Here is a 10,799-nt window from a genome sequence, read left to right as displayed (position 1 = left end):
TTGTAGTTTGGCCGGGGCCGGGTTTGAACCCGCCACCCTCCATATATGGGGCCGGCGCCCTACTCACTGAGCCACAGGCGCCGCCCCCCCTTTTCTTTTCAAAAAGAAAATCTTTATTTGGACAACAACAAAGAAAAAGACAAGTTAAACAACAAACTTCCTTCCTTACAGGTAGACATTGAAGTGGACCTAAATCAATTTTCATTTTAAATCTTTCAGAAACAAAGGGAGTTTAAAAACCATGGAATGCTTCACAAATCTGCATGTTGCCCTTACACAGGGGTTTTTTTTTTTTTTAGACAGAGTCTTGCTCATTTGCCCAGGTTAGAGTGCAGGGGTATGATCATAGCTCACTGCAACCTCAAACTCATGGGCTCAAGCAATTTGGCTATCTCAGCCTTCCAAAGTGCTAGGATTACAGGCAGTGCCACTGTGGCTGGCCCCACCATCTCTCTTTGCAACCATTCAACAGCTGCCTCTTGGTCTTAGGATAAAACACAAACTTTTTATTCTGACCTCCAAGGTCTTGAAGAATATAATCATTGTCTATCTCCACCATTACCATCTCATTCATCCTCTGAGGTGGGTGTCCTGTTTTCTGCCTCTTCCAACCTTAGGGCTTTTGCTCATGCTGTTCCTTCTATCAGCAGTGATCTTCCCACTGTTCATGTCACTAATTTTTTTTTTTTTAGAATTTTTATTTTTATCATTTATTTTCAATCTGATTCTTTCTTTCTTTTTTTTTTTTTTTGCAGTTTTTGGCCAGGGCCAGGTTTGAACCTGCCACCTCCAGTATATGGGACCGGTGCCCTACTCCTTTGAGCCACAGGCACCTCCCATGTCACTAATTTTCATGTCACTAATTTCTTTTTTTTTTTTTGAGTCACTTAAATTGCCATTTAAATCTGCAATAGCTTTAAAGAATGAAACCATGGGGAATGTTTACTTTCTAATTTATTTCTGTGTAAAGTTGTTACAACAAACATATTTTCATTTTTTTTTTTTTAGAGACAGAGTCTCACTTTATCGCCCTCAGTAGAGTGCTATAGCATCACAGCTCACAGCAACCTCCAACTCCTGGGCTTAGGCGATTCTCTTGCCTCAGCTTCCGAGTAACTGGGACTACAGGTACCTGCCACAACATCCGGCTATTTTTTGTTGTAGTTTGGCCAGGGCTGGGTTCGAACTCGCCACCCTCGGTTTATGGGGCCAGCGCCCTACCCACTGAGCCACAGGTGCCGCCCCAGGCATATTTTCTTTTGTCATCACAAGAAGAACAGTAACAGCAAAATAACAATAACAATTTAAATGTAAAAAAAAATTAAAGAACAGTTCGAATTTGTTATTACTGTGCAGATGGTCATGGGAAATGCAGGCACAGGGGTGTGGTGACTGTCTGGGTGGGATTTAGGTTATAAGTATGGAGCACATGAAGTTGTTAGATAAAAATAGAAGACATGGCCTGTTTTATTGCATGGTAAGAGTCCAGATATTGTGTGAAAACTTAAAGAAGCAGAATTGACTCACTTAAAAATATCAGTTAAGGCCAGACACAGAGTCTCATGCCTATAATCCTAGCACTCTGGGAGGCCGAGGCAGGAGGATTCCTTGAGCTCAAGAGTTCAAGACCAGTCTGAGCAAAAGTGAGACCCCATCTCTATTAAAAGTAAAGAAATTAGCCAGGTGTGGCAACTGGCACCTTTAGTTCCTGTTACTCAGGAGGCTGAGACAGGAGGATCACTTGAGCCCAGAAGTTTGAGGTTGCTATGAGCTAGGCTGATGCCACAGCACTCCATCCAGGTAACAGAGTGAGACTGTCCATTAAAAAAATAATAATAATAATTTATATATATATGTACACATACATATTTCAATTAAGTATCTGGTTGTATCAGGCACTGTGTTTGGTTCTGGGATACAGGAGTGAGCAAGACAGATAAGTCTTCTACTCTCATGAAGCTTCCACGCTACTTAGAAATTAGTGACATGGTGGCTCCTGCCTATAATCCTAGCACTCCAGGAGGCCAAGGTGGGTGGATTGCCTGAGCTCAGGAGCTCAAGACCAGCCTAAGCAAGAGTGAGACCCCATCTCTAAAAATAACTGGGCTCTGTGGTGGGTGCCTATAATACCAGCTACTCGGGAGGCTGAGGCAAGAGAATTGCTGAGCCCAAAAGTTTGAGGTTGCTGTGAGCTCTGATGCCACAGCACTCTACCATGAGTGACGAAGTGAGAATCTGTCTCAGAAAGAAAAAAACATTACCTGTGTTGAAGTTGGTATAATTGACTTTTGCAGAGAGAAGTTCTGCTTAAACATTGTCTGTGATGGAGACCATTCTCAGGCTTAAATCATTCTCAGAACTGAACTTGAGCTCTGATCCAAATGGTGAAATTAAAATGCTTGATGAGGCTCAGAGCCTGTAGCTCAGCAGCTAGGGTGCCAGCCACATACACCAGAGCTGGCGGGTTCGAACCCAGCCTGGGCCTACCAAACAACAAAGACAACTACTACCAAAAAATAGCCAGGCGTTGTGGCGGGCTGTAGTCCCAGCTGTAGTCCCAGCTACTTGGGAGGCTGAGGCAAGAGAATCACTTGAGCCCAAGAGTTTGAGGTTGCTGTGAGCTGTGATGCTACAGCACTTTACCCAGGGTGACAGCTTGAGACTCTGTCTCCAAAAAAACCCAAAAAACGCTTGATAAAATTCCCAGTCAATCTGAACCCATATTCATATCTTGCCTCCATTATTTCTTGCTGGCCTTGGACAAGTCATTTGTGTTCTCTGCATCTCCTTTCTTCCGTGGAGACAATAAGGACAGGATCGCAACACTCATGCTATATTGGCTTTTTGCTCATTCCTTCAACAAGCCAATCTCATTCCCACCTCAGGGCCTTTGCACTTGCTATGCATGCTGCCTACAACCCTCTTCCGCCTCTTTGCCATGTGTATGTCACTCCTCCACTTAAATATCAGACTTCTCAGAAAAGCCTTCCCTGGCCATGCTCTCTAAAGGAGTCCTTCTTTTCTCTATAGCAAGTATCGTATTTTTTTCATACCATACCATTTTTGCATACCATACATTATTTTTACTTTTTTTTTTTTTCCAGTCAATGAAAGGGTAACTTTATTGAGGCTCCAGGGGCATGGGGCTAGGGCAGGAGGCTGCCCTGTGGAGAAAGAAGGGGCCTTATTTGACCTTCTTCTTGGGGCGCAGATTGTGGTGTGGCCACACTTCTTGTGGCAGTTGACAGCACGGGGGTGCAGGTGAGCATAACATTTGTGGCAGATCATCTTGTCGCAGTTGTACTTCTGGGCAAGCTGGTGGAGGGAAGGCTCAGTGATGCCACCTCTCAGACGATGTACCAGGTGCAGGGTAGACTCTTTCTGGATGTTGTAATCGGAAAGAGTGTGGCCATCCTCAAGCTGTTTGCCTGCAAATATCAGAGGCTGCTGGTCAGGTGGAATGCCCTCCTTATCTTGGATTTTGGCTTTGACATTCTCGATGGTGTCACTGGGCTCGACCTCAAGGGTGATGGTCTTGCCCGTCAGGTTTTTCACAAAGATCTGCATCTCTGTGTCTGCAGCTCGGTTGCCTCGTTGAAAAGAAAAAGCACATTATTTTTACTTTGTTTTCCATTTTTCCATTTGATTATAAATTCCAGCTGAGTGTATTGGCATGTGCCTGCAGTCTTAGCTTCTCAGGAAGCCGAGGTGGCAGGATTGCTTCAGACCAGGAGTTTAAGGCTACCTTGGGCAACATGGAGAGACCCTGTCTCAAAAAACAGACAAACAAACTAACAAGAAATATGTTATAAATTCCACAAGGGAATTTAACTTGTCTTCTGTTATATCTCCAACACTCTGCACAGTTCTTGGTGCATAAATGATAAAATGACAGTACTTCACATTTTCTGAGGTATCACTGTGTGCCAGGCACTCTTCTAAACATTTGGGCCCACATCACAAAATCTCAAAACTGAAGATGCTGGGATGGATGTGGAGAGAAGGGAACACTTTTACACTGCTGATGGGATTGCAAACTAATAAAATCTTTTTGGAAGGAAGTACGGAGAATCCTCAAAGAACTCAAATTAGACCTCCCTTTTGATCCTGCAATCCCATTACTGGGCATCTACTCAGAAGAAAAATAAATCCTTTTATCATAAGTATATTTGCACTAGACTGTTTATTGCAGCTTAATTTATAATTGCCAAATTATGGAAACAGCCCAAATGCCCACTGATCCAGGAATGGATTAAGAAGCTGTGGTATATGTATACCATGGAATACTATTCAGCCACTAAAAAAGATGGAGACTTTCGTATCAACCTGGATGGAGTTGAAACACATTCTTCTTAGTAAAGCATCACAAGAATGGAGAAGCAAGAATCCAGTGTACTCAATTCTGATATAAGGACAATTGATGCTAATACATGGTGGGGGTGGGGAAATGAGGGGGCAGAGAGAGGGAAGAAGGGAAGGGGTTAGGGGGTCATGGTGTGTGATGCACCTCTTGGGGGTGGTATACAATTACAAAAGGGACTTTACCTAACAAATGCAAGCAGTGTAACCTGGTTCTTTGTATCCTCAATTATTCCCCAACAGTTAAAATAAAATAAAATAAAATTCATTCTGTTCTAAAAACAACCCTTTGGAGGCAATAGGTACTACCAATAGCCTCCTTTAGAGAAGAAATTGAAGCATTGGAAGGTTAAGTAAAATGTATTCATTGGCAGATAATTAAAAAGTAACCATGTTGGGCAGCGCCTGTGGCTCAGTGAGTAGGGCACTGGCCCCATATACTGAGGGTGGTGGGTTCAAACCCAGCCCTGGCCAAACTGCAACAACAAAAAAATAGCCGGGTGTTGTGGCGGGCGCCTGTAGTCCCAGCTACTCAGGAGGCCGAGGCAAGAGAATCACCTAAACCTGGGAATTGGAGGTTGCTGTGAGCAGTGACGCCACAGCACTCTACCGAGGGTGATAAAGTGAGACTCTGTCTCAAAAATAATAATAATAATAATAATAACCGTATCAGGACTTTTTAAAGAGATGGGGATCTTGCTATGTTGCCCAGGCTGGGCTTGAATTCCCACCTCAGCCTCCTTAGTGGCCAAGACTACAAGTACACACTACTGCATCCAGCTCCTGCCAGGATGTGATCCAGGCTAACCAGGTCCAGAGTTCTACTATCTACCTGCAGATGAGTTATCAGTGGTGGTCATGAGGGTTATTACAAAAAGGAAGACATTCTGAACTACCTTCTGTAATTGCAGGGATCTAAGAAGCAGGTGTTCTCTGGGTCCCATTACAAAGGAATTCTCCCCTTATTCAAATGCACCATTTACTGCTTGGCATTAAAGACTCCAGATAGAGGAACTTAGTTCAAACAAACAAACGCTTAGCATTGACAATGGAGGTGAAAACAGTATCCAGATTAGAGGATGATTCAGGCTTCCACTCAATCATTAGTTGGCTGATAAGAGGCCTCTAACATCATGCTAGAAGCTCCCGCCTGGTTCTCTTGCACAGCCTTTCTCTTCACCTAACATGTGAGGAAGCAAGTGCTATCTGGGCATTCTACTGCATTTTCAACTAGATCTTTCTTAGCATCAAGCAATAACTTTAAAATGTCATCTACTGAAAGCTCAATCAATTTCATCTGTAGTTTTTTTTTTTTTTTTTGTAGAGACAGAGTCTCACTGTACCGCCCTCTGGTAGAGAGCCGTGGCGTCACACAGCTCACAGCAACCTCTAACTCTTGGGCTTACGCGATTCTCTTGCCTCAGCCTCCCGAGCAGCTGGGACTACAGGCGCCCGCCACAACGCCCGGCTATTTTTTTGTTGCAGTTTGGCCGGGGCTGGGTTTGAACCCGCCACCCTCGGCATATGGGGCCGGCGCCCTACTCACTGAGCCACAGGCGCCGCCCCCATCTGTAGTTTTTTATTCTTTAATTTAATTTATTTTTTATTTGTATATTTATTTTTTTTGTGGAGACAGAATCACACTTTATTGCCCTTGGTAGAGTTCTGTGGTGTCACACAACCCACAGCAATCTCCAACTCCTGGGATTAGGCGATTCTCTTACCTCAGCCTCCTGAGTAGCTGGGACTACAGGCGCCAGCCACAACGCCTGGCTATTTTTTTGTTGTAGTTTGGCCAGGGCTGGGTTTGACCCTGTCACCCTCGGTATATGGGGCCGGCGCCCTACTCACTGAGCCACAGGCACCGCCCCATCTGTAGTTTTTTTAGATGCCTTGGTTATTTCAAGTAGGTGAGTCTGAATGCCAGTTTGAGTGTGATTTCATGAATCTCAAAGTCAGTGAACCGTTCATTGTATTCTCCAATCAACAGGTCTATAACAGCTGTGTATTCTTCAAATGATTTGCATATATCATCCTGTTCATCAATGACCTTTGCTAACTGGGGAAAATGTTCATCCGAAACTCCCTTTTGAAGAGTAAGTGTTTTGAAAAATAGTTAGCTTTTATCCAAAATGCTTGGGCTTTTTAAATTTAATCATCTTATTCTGAAAAATTTCAAACATATACAAAGTAAACAGTAAACAAAATAAAGCATAATAGTATCATAAGCCCCTGTACCATATATCCAGCTTTGATATTTATCACCATTTTGTCATTTTTGTTTCATCCTTCCAGTGGCCAGCCATTGCCCCCAAATCAATTATTATTTTATTTTAATTTTAAAATATTTACAAGAGGTATTATTTGTTCATATTTACGGGCACTATTATCATTCAGCTGTTAGGAAGCTTGAGAAACTTAGTCAATTGCTGGGATTTTTCTTTTTCTTTTCTTTTTTTTCTTTCTTTCTTTTTTTTTTTTTTTTGCCATGTATCATACCTCACAAAGAAATATTCAAATTGTTTTGATTTGACATATCACATAAATACTGCATTCCTATAGAAATCTTCTTTCAGGGTGGTGGCTATGGCTCAAGGAGTAGGGCGCTGGCCCCATATGCCAGAGGTGGTGGGTTTAAACCTGGCCTTGGCCAAAAAAAAAGTAATCTTCTTTCAATAATTCACATTACTGATTCTGTTCTTTTTTGTTTTGCTTTCTTTTGAGACAGAGTCTCACTTTGTCGCCCTCTGTAGAGTGTTCCTGGCGTCATAGCTGGCAGTAATTTCAAACTCTTGAAGTTTGAAGAATTCTCTTGCCTCAGCCTCCCAACTAGCTAGGACTACAGGAACTTGCACCGCATATGGCTATTTTTAGATATGAGGTCTTGCTCTGGCTCAGGCTGGTCTGGAACCTGTGAGCTCAGGCAATCCACCCCCCTTGGCCTCCCAGAGAGCTAGGATTAGAGGCATAAGCAACTGTGCCCAGTCTTCCACATTAGATTTTTTTAACCTTATTTGTTTGTTTGTTTTGGGCACAAGACATTTCAAAAAATATTAGTTATTATTGCCTGAAGAACAATTAAGTCAAAATCAATAAATAATTGAGAACTGCACAGTCCTTCCTTTTTTTTTTTTTTTTTGAGACAGAGTCTCATTATGTTACCCTAGGTAGAGTGCTATGGCATCACAGCTCACAGCAATCTCAAACTCCTGGGCTCAAGCAATTCTCCTGCCTCAGCCTCCCTAGTAGCTGGGACTACAGGCACCTGCCACAACATCTGGCTATTCTTTTTTGTTGCAGTTGTCATTGTTGGTCAGCTGGCTCAGGCCAGGTTTGAACCCGCCATCGTCAGTGTATGTGGCTGGCACCGAAACCACTGTACTATAGGCGCTGAGCCAGTCCTTCCCCCTCTTTTTTTTTTTCAGAGACAGAGTCTCACTTTGTTGCCCTCGGTAGAGTGCTGTGGCATCACAGCTCATAGCAACCTCCAGCTCTTGGGCTTAGGCAATTCTCTTGCCTCAGCCTCCCGAATAGCTGGGACTATAGGCACCCGCCCCAATGCCCGGCTATTTTTTTGTTGCAGTTTGGCCTGGGACAGGTTCGAACCTGCCACCTTCCATATATGAGGCTGGCGCCCTACTCAATGAGCCACAGGCGCCACCCTTTTCCCCTTTTTAACTAAAAAAAAAAAACAAACAAACTGTAGTAGAAGTTCTCTTACCAAATCTGATCAGCTAGGTAGTTTGCAAGTTGATTGAAGAAGCAGAAAATTATTTTAAAAACTTATATTGGGTGGTGCCTGTGGCTCAAAGGAGTAGGGCGCCGGCCCCATATGCCAGAGGTGGCGGGTTTGAGCCTAGCCCCAGCCAAAAACAAAAGAAAACTTATGGGCGGTGCCTGTGGCTCAGTCGGTAAGGCGCCGGCCCCATATACCGAGGGTGGTGGGTTCAAACCCAGCCCCGGCCAAACTGCAACCAAAAAATAGCTGGGCGTTGTGGCGGGCGCCTGTAGTCCCACCTACTCGGGAGGCTGAGGCAAGAGAATCGCTTAAGCCCAGGAGTTGGAGGTTTTTGTGAGCTGTGTGAGGCCACGGCACTCTACCAAGGGCCATAAAAGTGAGACTCTGTCTCTACAAAAAAAAAAAAAAAACTTATATTACAAACCTTAAGTATTCTATTTTAACTTACAAATTTATTGCCATATATATAGCCAATGTTTTTTTTCTTTCTTTCTTTTTTTTTGTAGATTTTGGTCAAGGCTGGGTTTGAGCCCACCACCTCTGGTACATGGGGCCAGTGCCCTACTCCTTTGAGCCACAGGCGCCGCATGAGACAGTTTCACTTTGTTGCCCTTGGTAGAGTGTCATGGTGTCACATGGTGTCATAGCTCACAGCAATCTCAAACTCTTGGGCTGAAGTGATCCTCTTGCCTCAGTCGCACTAGTAGCTAGGATTATAGGCATCTGCCACAACACTCAGCCATTTCTCACTCTTGATCAGGCTGGTCTCCAACTCCTGAGCTCAGGCAATCCACCCCTCTCTACCTTCCAGAGTGTTAGGATTACAGGCATGAGCTACCTGCAAGCAGTCCTATATATCCAATCTTTTGATCTAGGGACAAAGCCTTGCCTTTAAGTTGGATCTGAGTCCCTGGTTAGTTTCCCCCAACATCTTTCTTGGATGAACCACCGCCTGAGTTCTATTTTGGGCTTTTTTTTTCTCCTTTTTGAGACAGAGTCTCAAGCTGTTGCCCTGGGTAGAGTGCCATGGCGTTTCAGCTCACTCACAGCAACCTCAAACTCTTGGGCTTAAGCAGTTCTCTTGCCTCAGCCTCCCAAGTAACTGGGCCTTATTTTGGGCTTTTTTTTTTTGCAGTTTTTGACCAGGGCCGGGTTTGAACCCGCCACCTCTGGTATAGGGGGCGGGCGCCCTACTCCTTGAGCCACAGGTGCCGCCCTATTTTGGGCTTCTTAAAAGTTGACATAAGGCTGAGCAAGGTGGCTCACACCTGTAATCCTAGCACTTTGGGAACCTGAGGTTTGAAGTTCACTTGAGGTCAGGGGTTTGCCACCAGTCTGAGCAAGAGTGAAATCACAGCAGTCTGAGAGGCTGAGGCTGGTGGATTGTTTGAGCTCAAGAGTTCAAGATCTGCCTGAGCATGAGTGAGTACCTGTCTTCTTTTTTTTTTTTTTCAGTTTCTGGCGGGGCTGGGTTTGAACCCGCCACCTCCCGCATATGGGGCCAGCACCCTACACCTTTGAACCACAGGCGCCACCCTGAGTACCTGTCTTTACCAAAAATAGAAAAAAACTAGCAGGGAGTGGTGGCAGGTGCCTGTAGTCCCAGCTACTCTGCTGAGCCAAGAAGATTGCTTGAGCCCAAGAGTTTGAGGTTGCCCAGAGCTATGAAGCCATGGCACTCTACTCAGGGTGTCAGAGTGTGATTCTATCTCAAAAAAGAAAATAAGAAAAGAGTGAAACCCCCGTCTCTACAAAAAAATAGAAAAATTAGCCAGGTGTAATGGCATGTACCAGTAGTTCCAGCTCCCCAGGAGGCTGAGACAGGAAGATCGCTTGAGTCCAGAAGTTTGAGGTTTGATGCCACTACATTCTAGCCTAGGCAAAAGAGCAAGACCTGTTGAGAGAGAGAGAGAGAGAGAGAGAGAGCGCGCGCGCGAACGCATGGGGCATGGTAATCCTAGCACTCTGGGAGGCTGAGATAGGTGGATTGTTTGAACTCATGAATCTGAGACCAGCCTGAGCAAGAGTGAGACCCTTGTGCTTGTGGCAGGCCAAAGCACAGCACAGCAGATGCTCCCTGAGTATTAGGAATAGTTTAATATTACTATTAGGAACTTATAAGTGGTAGCTCTAATTAGGATAAAAAACATTTGAGAGAAAAGGGAAATGATGTGAGGGAGTTTTAAAAAAAAATTAGCTGGGCGTTGTGGCAGGCCCCTGTAGCAGCTACTGAGGAAATTGAAGCAGGAAGATTGCTTGAGCCCAAGAATTTGAGGTTGCTGTGATGACACCATGGCATTCAACCCCAGGGTCACACAGTGAGATGATCTAAAAAAAAAAAAAAAAATTGATGTGGACCTGAAGGCCCCAGTTGTCCAGATTTTTAGAATTCCACCTCCAACCCCATCTGATAGTCTTTAGTTGTCTAGGCCATATGTAACCCAACTACCAGTCCCTTTTTCCCCCCTCAATGACTTATGACAAATTCTTTGATTATTGCTCTTTCTTATGTCCATTGTGGGCTCACCAGGGCTTTCTCTCTTATTTTTTAAAACAGTTTTAGATTTGCAGCAAAATTGAGCAAAAGTTACAGAGATTTCCTAAATACCTGCTGACCGCACCCAGGCACAGACTCCACGTTATCAATGTCCCCCAGCAGAGTGGTGCCTTTGTTGCGAATGATGGACCGGTGCTGACATAT

The 10,799-nt window shown here is 44.3% G+C and overlaps 1 pseudogene; it reads right to left on the bottom strand.

The window, feature by feature from the left end:
* Positions 1-3,184: 3,184 nt before the first annotated feature.
* On the bottom strand, positions 3,185-3,567 carry LOC128583757 (ubiquitin-like; annotated as a pseudogene).
* Between the last annotated feature and the right edge of the window lie 7,232 nt (positions 3,568-10,799).

This window comes from Nycticebus coucang, chromosome 4 (assembly GCF_027406575.1).
Source record: "Nycticebus coucang isolate mNycCou1 chromosome 4, mNycCou1.pri, whole genome shotgun sequence".
In the NCBI taxonomy this organism is placed as follows: domain Eukaryota; kingdom Metazoa; phylum Chordata; class Mammalia; order Primates; family Lorisidae; genus Nycticebus; species Nycticebus coucang.
Note: the sequence above shows the minus strand (reverse complement) of the source record. Positions and strands in the feature narration are given on the sequence as shown.